This window comes from Cupressus sempervirens, chromosome 4, assembly GCF_028749045.1.
Source record: "Cupressus sempervirens isolate cs-2001-9-10 chromosome 4, ASM2874904v1, whole genome shotgun sequence".
Classification (NCBI taxonomy): domain Eukaryota; kingdom Viridiplantae; phylum Streptophyta; class Pinopsida; order Cupressales; family Cupressaceae; genus Cupressus; species Cupressus sempervirens.
In genome coordinates, this window is record NC_143121.1 from 98,060,772 (window position 1) to 98,073,527 (window position 12,756).

General features: G+C 30.6%; 1 pseudogene across 1 annotated transcript; it reads right to left on the reverse strand.

Moving 5' to 3' along the window:
• Positions 1 to 10,110: 10,110 nt before the first annotated feature.
• LOC149560111 (flavonoid 3'-monooxygenase-like) lies at positions 10,111 to 12,253 on the reverse strand (annotated as a pseudogene). The gene is made up of 2 exons (XR_016363326.1): positions 11,297 to 12,253; positions 10,111 to 10,695 (listed from the first exon to the last, which is right to left on the reverse strand). The product of XR_016363326.1 is annotated as a flavonoid 3'-monooxygenase-like (transcript).
• Between the last annotated feature and the right edge of the window lie 503 nt (positions 12,254 to 12,756).

Here is a 12,756-nt window from a genome sequence, read left to right on the forward strand (position 1 = left end):
ATGTTATACTAATATATTTTCTTTAATGTTATACTAAAGTAACATTTTATAATGTCAAATACTATTTTATTTTTCTAATATTGTAGATTAAATTTTTTTAATATTTCAAGTTAAATGTTTCTAGTATTCTAAACTTTTAATTTTTTGATATTTTTGTAATGTTTTTCTAGTATTTTCTATTTTTGTATACTAATATTTTCTAATATTTTTCTAATATTTTTGAATTTTTTTTAATATTTTCTAGACTAAAAATTTTAAATATATTTTCTAATGATTTCTAATATTTAAATTTAATGTTTTAAAATTAAAAAAGAAAATATTTTTCTAAATTTATTTCCTAATGTTCTACTAGCTTTTTAATATTTTCTAATGTTTTTCTAATATTCTACAGTATTGTTTTTTGATAACTTATAATTTTTTCTAATATATTGTTATTTTTTTCGAATATTTTTTGGACTAATGTTTAAAAAAATATTTTCTAATGTTTTTTAATAATTTCTAATGTATTTTATAATAACACTCATATATAACTAACAAATTCAAAAAAAATATAAACAATAAATTAATAGAATTAACTAATAGAAATAAACAATAAAAATACTAAATTAACATGAAAATATTCTTTAAAAACATAAAAAACATTCAAATAATAACATACAAACATACTCAAAATAACACAATGACCTAAATCTGGAGGAGAATGATGCAAAGTGACACAACTCTCTTACTAATTAGGTATGTTCACTCCAACATCGAAATCAAATTTTACCTCACGTCCAAGGGAACAGAAAAATGGAAAAATGGGAGTTTTAATCTCAAAATCATTGTAATAATATGTTTACACGAACATATTAATTAGGGATGTTTGCACAAATAAACCCTATTTAAACTAAATACGTTCGCATGAACATCAGATTTTTAGGTTCGCGCAAACTTACTTTATATGTTCACTCAAACATATAGAAAATGGAATTTGGAAAATTTCCATCGATTTGTGATTTTCTTCATCCCAGAAACGTGGTATCCAGTATTGTGGGTTCACCCCTTACAAAAGAGAGATTCCGAAGTTGAACAAATGTAACTTCAAAGCATGGCTAGAACTCATGAAGCTGCATTTGGGAACCATTGGAGATACAAGCCTACATTTCTTGGAGAACTAGTATGTGGCACCTCTTGATCCTTTGACTATGGATCAATTGGTGGATAAAAAAATCACAACACAATGATGATTAATATTACTTCTACTCTAAATTATTCTAAATTTGATGAAGTCAAAGATTGTCTTACTGCTCATGATATGTGGAACAAACTACAAAAGATCTATGGAGGAGATGATAATGTGAGAAGAGACAAAGAAGAAAGTCTAAGAGGCCAATTTGATACGATGAAAAATTTGCTAAACATAGTGAAAGAATCAAAGAAAGTGTGAGTATAATTAGAGCCACAGGAGGAAAAATAGATGATGTGACAATAGTCAACAAGGTATTAAGAACTCTTCTTTCTATTTATGCAATTAGAGTTTCATCTATTCAAGAGATAAGATGTGATCCTAAAAATGATATAACTTTGGATGTACTAGTGGGAAGGTTAACAACTATCTTCCTGGCTCTTGGAACATAGAATTAATATTCAAAGACAAACTAACTCTTGGTAGAAAGGGATGAAACTCAAAAGGAAAACAGTCTTACAATGAAGAAGAAGAAGAATTTGATGATGACCTTGAAGCTATTCAAGCCCTACTTGCAAGAAGGTTACCAAAAGGAAAAGGTAAATATAAAGGGAAAAGTTCATTGATTTGTTTCTCCTGTGAAGAAGTTGGTCACATTACTAGAAGGTGTCCAAACAAGGAAAGTGAAGAGAATCAAAAATTCAAAAAGTTGAAAGGCAAGAAAGATTTCAAGAGCTAAAAATACTACAAAGAAAAAGGTAAAAACTATTTTTATATTACTAAAGATTTTGATAGTGATGATGAAGATGAAATGGTGTATATTGCTATTAAAGATGAATCAAATGATGATGATAATGAAAAGATGGCACTTATTTCTCATGTTAGCATGAATGACACATGGATAATAAATAATGGTTGTTCTCATCACATGATTGGTGATAAATCTAAGTTTGAACACTTGAAGCACTATGATGGTGGAAGTGTTAAATTTGAAAACAATGAACCATGTTATGTGAAGGGAAAAGAATGCATTGCATTAACTAATGAACTCAAATGTGACAATACTTACTAGATTGAATGACTAAGATAAACTCTTATAAGTGTGGCATACTTGAACAATATTGGATACAAGGTAGTATTCATGAATGGGAAGGCTAGACTTCTGGATGGTAAAGGAAGCCTAGATAGAACCAACAAGTAGACAAAAGGTAATTTTTTTAATTAGACTTCACTAAAACTACATATTTTCTAGCTTACATAGGGGAAACTGAGAATTAGACAAAGGAAACTAAGTCTGCAATATATAAAGGAATAATGAAAGGCTAGTGTACAAAGGATACACTCAAGATGAAGGTATAGAGTATGGAGAAACATTTTCTCTTATTGCTAGACATGAAGGACTCATAACACTGCTTGTACATGTTGCATTTAAAGATTTCAAAGTATATCAAATGGATGTAAAATCATCTTTCTTGAATGGAATTCTAGAAGAGGAGGTTTACATTGATCATCCTAAAGGTTTCATTGATCCAAATAAAAGAGAAATGGTCTACATGTTACACAAAGCTTTATATGGTCAAAAGCAAGCTCCTAGAGCATGGTATGAGAGATTACATGGATATCTGGCAAAGATTAGTTTTCAAAGAACAAATGATAATAGTAGTCTACATATTAAAGAAAGACTACAAAATAAGATTTTGTTAGCATAAATATTTGTGAATGATATCCTATTCATAGGTCATGATGGCTTATGCAAGCCATTCTCTAAATAAATAAGGAAAAAATTTGAAATTTCAATGTTTGGAGAAATAAAATTCTTTTTTGATTTGCAAGTTCATCAAATGAAGGATGGAATTTACATTATTGAGTCAAAGTATATCAAGAATATATTGAAAACCTTTGGAATGGAAGATTCCAAACTAGTTAGAATGCCTATGTCTAGTAGACATAAACTATCAAAAAATGATGATTCAAAAGAGGTGAATTAGACTACCTATAGATCCATGATTGGGAAACTTCAATATGTTCTTCACACAAGACTTGATATTGCTTTAATAGTTGGTATAGTTGCAATTTTTTTGCAAATCCCAAAGAAGATTATATGATGGAAATCAAAAGAATGATGAGATATCTAAAAGGCACTCAAGACTATGGTCTATGTTACAAGAAAGGATGAAACTTCAAGTTGAAATCCTTTACTAATGTTGATTGGTTTGGAAGCATTGATGATAGGAAGAGCACCAATGAAGAAGCATTCTTTCTTGAAAAGAGGCTAGTATCATGGACAAGCAAAAAATATAATTGCATCTCTTAGTCTACAGTAGAAGTAGAATACATTGCTGTAGTAGTTTTAAATTATTCCAACATAATGTGTATCATGAAACTATATTCAAGAATGAAGGAAGAAATCAAAGATCAGTTTGTTATCTATTGTGATAAAACAAGTTCAATCAATATATCCAAAAACCTAGTGATGCACACCAAGACAAAGAACATTGCAATCAAGTACCAATTTCTAAGAAAATTAGTTCAACATAAAGAGGTAAGCCTAGAATATGTGAATTAAGAGGAGTAGGTTGTTATCATATGTAACAGACCATTACCTAAGGATTCTTTTTTGTATCTAAGACGAAAGCTAGGAGTCATTCCCCTATCTAATGCTCACTAGAGTATAGATTATTGATGCATCAACCAAACTACATTGAATATGTATCAAGTTGATGCAAAGAACTTAGAGCTCATTGCATATAAATTAGTACATCGGGTACATTATAATACATATTGTATCAAGTCTGTGGCATGTGATGTCAAAGAGAGAGATATTGAATATGTCATATCAAATGAATCAGAGGAATAAATTTTTATATCAACAAGAGGGAGAACATGATCAAATGGAGTCTGAAGATAAGATGTTAGAGGGAGAATCTCAAAGGGAGTTCTCATGGATGAAGAATTAGAATCAAACTAATGATATTTGCTCCAATTTTTCCCTTTCTTATGACATGTTATGTTGTTAGTAATGCCTAAGAGGGAGATTTTTAATAACAATTATTCAATTGTATATTGTCACTGATGTTACACAAATTTTATACTCTAATCGAGCACTACCACTTATAACTAAGCTCAGAAGGCTCCAATATCAATTGAGAAAAACTTCAAAAGAAGCCTAGTTTAGTAAGCCAGTAAAAAATGAGCTAGGTTGGTCATCAAAGGATTCCTATTTAAACTAATTTAGGTTAGTTACTAAAGGGTTTTAGTGTAAATCAAGTCAGGTCAATTACCAACGAACCCAGTGGTAACCGAGTGACCCAATTTTAGTATTATCTAACCTATAGAAAAATAGTTTTGTTTATTATTTGGTTTATATAATCCAACTTAGTCGATGTTATTTGTTTATTTATAAGGGTAGTCAAGCTGACTTGACATTGGATTTCATATATATAAAAGGTCAAGTTGAGGATTAAAAAATGGAATTTGTAATTGAGAAGAAGATGTGAATTAAGAAGCATATATGATTAAGGGTAGAACATACAAGGAGATTCTAATTAGGAAAGATCTAGAGGATAAATGAGAATAGTGATTTGAATTTTCCAATCATTTACTTCATCAATCAGGGACCAATCATTGTTACTAGCTCACAATTGTACCAATGAAGAAATCTCTTAACAAAGTTAACTTAATAGTCATTTTGTAAATCCTCTAACAAGGTGACATGTCTAGATTGAAGTGTCTTAAGACCTCTAACAAGGAAACTCCTAATAGGGTGATTCAAATCCTCTAACATGGTTACACCTAATAGTTTTTTTGTAGCCTTTAACAAGGTTAGCTCCTAACAAGGCTCACTTCAAAAGTGTGAAAAGTTGTAACTAGTTCCATTGGTAGTTTTCCTAGATTGGGTTTTCATGTTAGATATTAGTGTCTCTTGTGTTCATGTTATTTTCTTACTACTTTATGTTTCTATAACTAAGTTACTGAATACACATTAATATCTCAAGATTGCTTTGTTAACCTAGTTATAGTGAATATCTAGTTCTAATTGAGTTGTACAAAGTTTGTATTGACATCTAAGGGATCTAGAATTATTTAAATGGTAACTGATTTACCGCTCCCCTATCATTTACTCCTCTTATATTTCCAATAGTTACTATAATTAGTCAGTAAGGAAGTAGTTGATATTTTTTTCTAAAGAATAATGATGCCACTTCAATTGACATTTTCAAAGGTAAACTATGATGGTTGTAATACCCTTTAGATTGGAATATTATTCATAGGTTGTTGTCAGATATTTAATGGTATTATAGCCTATGAATAATATCATAAGTCTAATTTTAGATCAGCTTTGACAATAGGAAGCCTTTTTATTTCTAAAGGTGTCAAATATGAGGAAAAATATGTTGCATTTTCTCATAAGCTTTTAGATCAAGGATGTAAGGGTGACTATTGTATGAATATATAGTTTTCAAGAAGTATTTCATCTTGAAATATCTTTAGGTGAGTGTTTCTAAAGAGAAAAAGATGAAGGATGACATTGTGTTAAGTAAATAACTTGTGTGAATCCTATTTTTTCTACATCAATTAGATAATAAATTCCATAAAGACACTAAGGTTTTTTAGTACAATAATTGGAATCCCTCAAGGATTATTTAAAGATGGTAGGGGTGTTGAAAACAATTATTCAATTATCTATTGTCTTTAATGTTACGTAAAATGTCAAGCCTTACTAGGCAATCAGTGATTATTGAGCTCACTCGGGCATTGAAGACAGTTTCTTGTATATGTTGAGCATTCTAGTATTAAACAAGTTCAAAGATAGCATTAACCGAGCTCACTCAGGCATCGAAGGTGTATCCTATGTTTAACAAGTTTACACGGTTACTAAAGGAATGTTAGCATGGATCCTGTATTGATTGAGTTCACTCAGTTACAAAAGGAAAGTTGGCACAAATTTAGTATTGACCAAGTTGGTGAGTTAACAAAGAGTTTTCCTATGTTGATTGAGTACTCAATTCTATATTAGTTGACTATTAACTTATTGAGTTAGATAGATTTATTGGTTAATACTAGCTAACTTAAGGGATGGAAATTTTTTGGTTGAAAGTGTATTCAAGTCGACTTGAAAAGGTCAATCATATAAGTATAAGGTCAAGTTGAGGATTGAAGAAGATGAATTAAGGAAGAAAATTGGAAGGATATTTGCAAGAGGATGGAGAATCTAAGTTGACCAAATTGCAAAGAACATTTTGATCAAGAAGGATCAAGTAATCAAGCTAGAACAAAGATCTAAATGAACAAAGTCATTTGCATCAACAACTAGGTCAAGTCATTATTACTCTCTAATAATTTTAGTAGTGAATCAAATCTCCTAATAGAGTTAGCTTAACAATTATTTGAAAAATTCTCTAACAAGGTCGCATTTCTAGATTAAAGTGTCTAAAGACCTCTAACAATGCCACTCCTAACAGGGTGATCTAAATCTTCTAATAGGGTCAAACCTAACAGTGTGTTTTCTAACCTTTCATAGGGTTGGTTTCTAATAGGGCTCACTTTAGAAGAGTGAAAAATAGTAACTAGTTGCAATTAGTGGTTTTCCCAAATTGGGTTTCCATGTTAAATCTTGGTGTTGCATGTGTTCAAGTTATTTTCTATATATTAATGGAACTATGTTAATTAAGGTTAATCACATTTAATATCTTAAGATTTTCATGTTCATTGTTAATTGAGTGATAGTAATATGTTCAGTGTTAACCAAGTTTCAACAAGGATTTGTTCTAAAGTTGTGTTGACATCTTAAGGGACTTGGAATTTTTTTTTGGTAACTGATTCACCCGTCCCCTCTTAGTCACTCCTTTACATTTCCAACACAAGGATTATGCAAGGAGACCCTATTTCATATATTTTTTTGGGTAGAGGGGCTAGGAAGACTCATATGACAAAAACGGTGAAAGGGGGTTGGAAGGGCATGAATCTAGCAGATGGTATTGAAGCAATTTCTCACTTGCATTTTACTAATGATACCTTTCTATTTAGGGAATCCTCATTTAAGATGGCAAGAATGATGAGGGAGACTTTAGAAAAATACAATAAACGTTCAAGAAAAATAATTAACTGGACAAATAAAGACATCTTCTCTTCAATACATTAGTAAAAAAATAAAGGAATTTTTTTTGACTTAGGGTATGAAACTTAGCTCCTTCCCTAGAAAGTAGCTAGGTATTCCTCTATTCATGTTGTGAGTAGATTGAATGTATGGAAGGAGCTTGTGAATAGTTCATGCATTGTGATTAAGGGTTGGAAAAGAAGGTGGTTTTAATTATTAGGTAGAATTCTAATGCTAAAAGGAGTCTTAGCTATACAGATGCTAGCACTATATCACACTTGTCAAATAACTATGAGCACATGTGGACGATCCTATGATGGCCAATGTCAAAATTCTTATATAGAAGAGCTCTACGACAAACACATACTAATAAAAATGTAAAGTCTATAGATATAATTTTTTAATTAAAAATGCTAAATAAGATGCTATAGAGAAAGACTAGGAAAGCCATAAGGAAACTCCATTGCCCTTTTTCATGTTAAATTTATTATTAGCTTAGATTAGTGCGATTGTGAGCTATATTATTCAAGACAACTATTTTTTTTAGATTTTATCATTATAACTTCTTATTAGAAACTAAAATATATATTTGTATGTTTTACAAAATCTTATATTTGTTTGACCATTATTTTAATAGTAAGGTTTAACTCTATAATTAAATAAAATTTAAAAATGCGAGCAAAATATTTGCATGCTTGACAACAAATATTAATTTCATTATCATTATTCTATTCTAGAGATATATTCCAAAGATACACTTTCTATTTCAAAATGTGAGATAAGAAAAAATAATTATTTTGTGATTCTTTTATGACGACAAGATCATTATGATAATTTTAAAAATAATTACATATAACTTAAGATTGTGAGAAATACACAATTTGTATTAGTTGAATTAAAATGCATAATACAACATTTAATTACACCTCAATTGTAAAATGCTAAGCCAAGACGTGCAAAATATTTTCATATTTCCATATGATCAATCAACGAATGTTGCTTGTTTCCATATAACCAATCAATGTTGCTTGTAAATTGTCATGGACAAAATATTTTCATTTCCAAAAACGGACTTGAAATTTTCATTTGCAAAAATGGACTTGAAGTCCTCTCTTAACAATTATTAACATCCAAGCTTAATGTCTTTAATAAATATTTAGCTTTGTGCAATGTCATAGTTCTAAAAATAGACTTGTTTTTCAGTAAACAATTCCATTTTTTTATTCATGATAGTTGTCTTTAACAATGCAAATTCTTCCTATTTAAAGTCTCAATTTGTTTAATCAACCTATGTCTTTTACCATTTCTTCCAAATTTAAATCTTCACACCTTTAACTATTGCATTTGATTCCTTATGATTCCAAATTTTACAATAATATTTTATTTCAAATAAACTTAATTTTCTATTTTAAAATTTCTTGCATCAACCGAATAACTTTTATTATTTTGAAATTTAAATGACAAAAGGTGGTAAGCTGGTTGGCGGTGGTATACGGGTGACGTAAGTTGGCCAAACAGACATCAAGCTTGAAGGGAGGACATTGTACTAAATGGGAGAGTGAGTTAAAAAAATTTGAAAGCTTTTGCCAAAAAATAATCGTTATTTGGGCCCATAAACATTCCCGGAGACATATTTCACCTTTAAAGTTGCCAAATTAAAAAAAATCCCTTCTTGGGCCCAGTGACAAAAATGAGGTTCGGTGGAATGCTTTTGTTCGGGGATCATCGACTAACCAGATGTGTCACTCTCATTTTGGTGGTTGTTTTTGACCAGTTACAATTAGACACAGAAAAAATACTGATGTCTTTGTGATTTTTCGTAAGAGTTTCATAAGATTTTTGGTGATGATGTCTTTGTATAGACTCTATGTCGAGGATGTTGAACGATTGGGTTTAGGTTTTTTAGTCTTGCAAACTTAATGCTTTGAATCAATGATGATAGTTGTGTGTAGGAAGAAATGTTAGATGTTTTTCGGAAGTTACTTTAGCAGTTTATTTCACCACTTAAGCAAATATTTGATAGGTAGGTTTATCAATAAAAATACCAGATTACAAGATTGAGAACCAAAAAGATAACATATTTATTTAGGTTGGTTAAGTCTTACAAATTCAAGTTTGTTTACATGAAATGTAAAGTTGTAATAGAAGTCTGTTGTTCTTTGTGCAGGTTATTTTGCTACTTTGAACTGTTTATATTGTATTGTACGTTAGTAATTCTTTTTACAATAAAATGAAAAAAAATGGCAACCAAACTTCAAGTAAAAAGGACAACTTGCTTCGGGAATGAAATCTAGATGCACTTCTTACATATTACAACTTGATGCTCCTCCCCAAATCAATAATTTAACTTTTTGAGTACCTTGCTCATGACCTATGAATAAGAGTTTGTGAGATACGCTCTTAAATCATGTTATATGCAGATGCTAATGTTCTTTTATCTTAGATTAATTTTGATACCTTGTATTTTTCTTTTGACACTTTATTTAGTTCAAGAAAACTATATTTATTATCTATAACAATTTATAAATATCTTATATAAAATTATGAAATGTGTACAAATCATAGAAATATAATATTATGAATATAATACTTTATCTATTGTTGTTTCTTTTTTTGTATTGACTTTTATTATAAACAATGTAAATATAAATATGTACTCTTATTTTACTAAAATCTACATATTATTTATTAATAGAAAAAGACTATTCATCAAAAATCTACACTTCATTTTTTTTTGTCTTATGTTATTTACTTTCACACTAAAACACATACTGTACATTACAAATACAAGAAATGAGACAACAAAATGTTTAATCACTTTATAATTTTTTTTAAAACTAGTGCATTCTAATGAAATAATAATATATTTTACTAATCAATATAATAAATAGATCCATGTAGGTGCGTTATAATTATAGTTAATAGAATGAAAATATTTTATATATAGTTACAAAAAACTATTATAGTTCTAAAATTTAAACTAATCTCACTAACCAAATACTAATATCCTCCTTCCTGCTCCAAATGGTATCAATTCAAAACGCATATCCATGTAATCAATGTTGGATTCCAAAAACCTGTCTGGATTGAAGTTTAAGGGATCTTCCCACACAGTCGAGTCTCTTCCAATGCCCCATGCATTCACAATCACTTGTGTATTCTCTGGAACTAGAAACCCACTAATCTCACAAGGCACATCTGATTTTCGAACTATCAGTGGAAAATGAGGGTGTAATCTCAACACTTCCTTCACTACTGCTCGGAGATATGGGAGATTTGTTATGTCTGTCTCCTCCATTCTTCTCTCCAACCCCACGACTTCATCCAGCTCTGCTTGGGCTTTTTCCATCAGTGTTGGTTTTCTCAGAAGCTCTGTCATCGTCCATTCAATTATTGATGAAGTTGTGTCGATCCCTGCAATAAGCATGTCCTGCCAAAGAAAAGGAATTTGGGCAATAAGCTTTATCTGAAAGTGGTTGCACAATCAGCATCTCAAATAAGCTCATATGACCCAAAAAGTAAAACAGATGGACAGTGCATATATATATATATATATAGAGGTTTCGTATTTAGTAATTTGACTTGTTCATTTTGTAAGGGTCTATCAGCAGTTTTTTGGGCTTGTAGAGATATAGTATTTCCAAATTTATGTATTGTTTTATAATAGCATGATGACAGCGCTATTATTCCATGTTGAAACAAGTTATTTTATAAGTTCTATGCTGGATCTAGTTGGGTGAAGTTCATAAAATGTTTAGTTTGTTTGTGCCTGTCGGCACTGACCACTGTGTGCTCTCTGTTTTGAAAGGATTATTCTAGGAGTTGATATACAAGGTATTTAGGATAAATATGACAGAGAAATACATGTTTCCTTATGCTGCAAATCTAAAAGGAAAACTTTTAATTGAAAGAGTACCAATATATTTAGAAAACAGAATTATTATTTGCAACCTTCTTGCCTCTCTCAAACAAAATTAAATATCAAGTTAAGATTTTCCTATTGTCAAATTATTATGGATAATATCTCTTACCATAATGACTGCTTTGATGTTCTCCAGAGTAAGTTGTGTGCCATCTTCTCTCAAGTCCAGCATTACATCCAGAAAACCTTTCGCTTCATTACCGTCCAGTGGTATATCAGTTCTTTGTGCTAGTCGCTCCTCAATGATTATGTCAAACATATTATCAAAGCCTTGGGCCAAACTCTTATCTTTAGCATTCAGCACCTGAAGATCAAACCTCTCTAGAAATGGAGAAAAACCTGATAAATCAGGAACCCCTGCTAATTCAAGAGCTTTTTTAACCATGCCCCTACACTCTGCAGCTCGTGCAGACCTGTTTCAAACAATTTTTTGCCACAAATCATCTTACCCATAATGCTAAGAGAAATCATAAAAGCTCTTTACCCAATCTTCACACCATACCCTTGTTTACAATCCTCCGTGATCTCCTCAATAGTTGTAAACACCTCATCTCTTCTCAAATGCTGCAGAGCATCCAACCTTCTGGTGCTAAAAATCTCAGTGTTGGAGATCCTTCTAAGAAGACGCTAGTGAGGGCCATAAGGACTCCATAATAGACTTGTGCCTTGGTAGGAAAAAACCCTTATAACTGTATTCATTGGCCTGCTTGAGAAGCTCTGGTCATTGTTCTTTAGTATTTCTCTTGCCACGGATGGAGATGAAACAACTATTGCTGTCTGGATGCCTAATTTGATTGTCATGAGAGGCCCATATTTGTGTGCGAGATGGAGAAGAGATTGGTGGAGATTTCCCCCAACCTGAGGAAGGTTTCCAACGATGGGCCATGCGAGGACCTGTTGGTAATGATGAACTCCTTTTGTTCTTCAGAAAAATGAGGAGTATGACTACTAGTAGAACTCCTGCAACTAGAGAGTATGATGATGATGAAGAAACAGTGATTGAATACATGGAAGAAAAGGATTCACTGAATTGGTAGCTATGGGAGACAGAAAACTTTGAACGCTGTCGTGCTCAAATGGGTATATAAATAGACAAAGGTATTCGATGTATTGCATCTATCTATCTACTCTTCTTGTCGCATAGCTGAAAACCCAACAACTTCTAAGGTACAAAATATTATATCAATCTTAAAAGATTATGGAATTATGATAAAGTAAAATAAAATATTAAACTTTCTACTTATCTTTTGATGAAAAACTGTGCATACAACTTTGAAGGTACAAAATATTATATTTATCTTAAAAGATTATGGACTTGTGATCAATTATAAAGGAAAACAAAACATTATCATTATACTTATGTTTTTGAATAAAATTTCTATATATTTGCTTAGATTAATCTAAGATCAATTTTTGAAAACTAAAACTAAATAGTATACATAAATACAATGATTACAAATAATACAAATTATCATATCATCTTACAACTTTATTGATTTGTGAATGCCACTCTGAATCGAGAATGCACATGTAGCTACGTTTTGTATGCATGGACAATCGGTGGAGCTA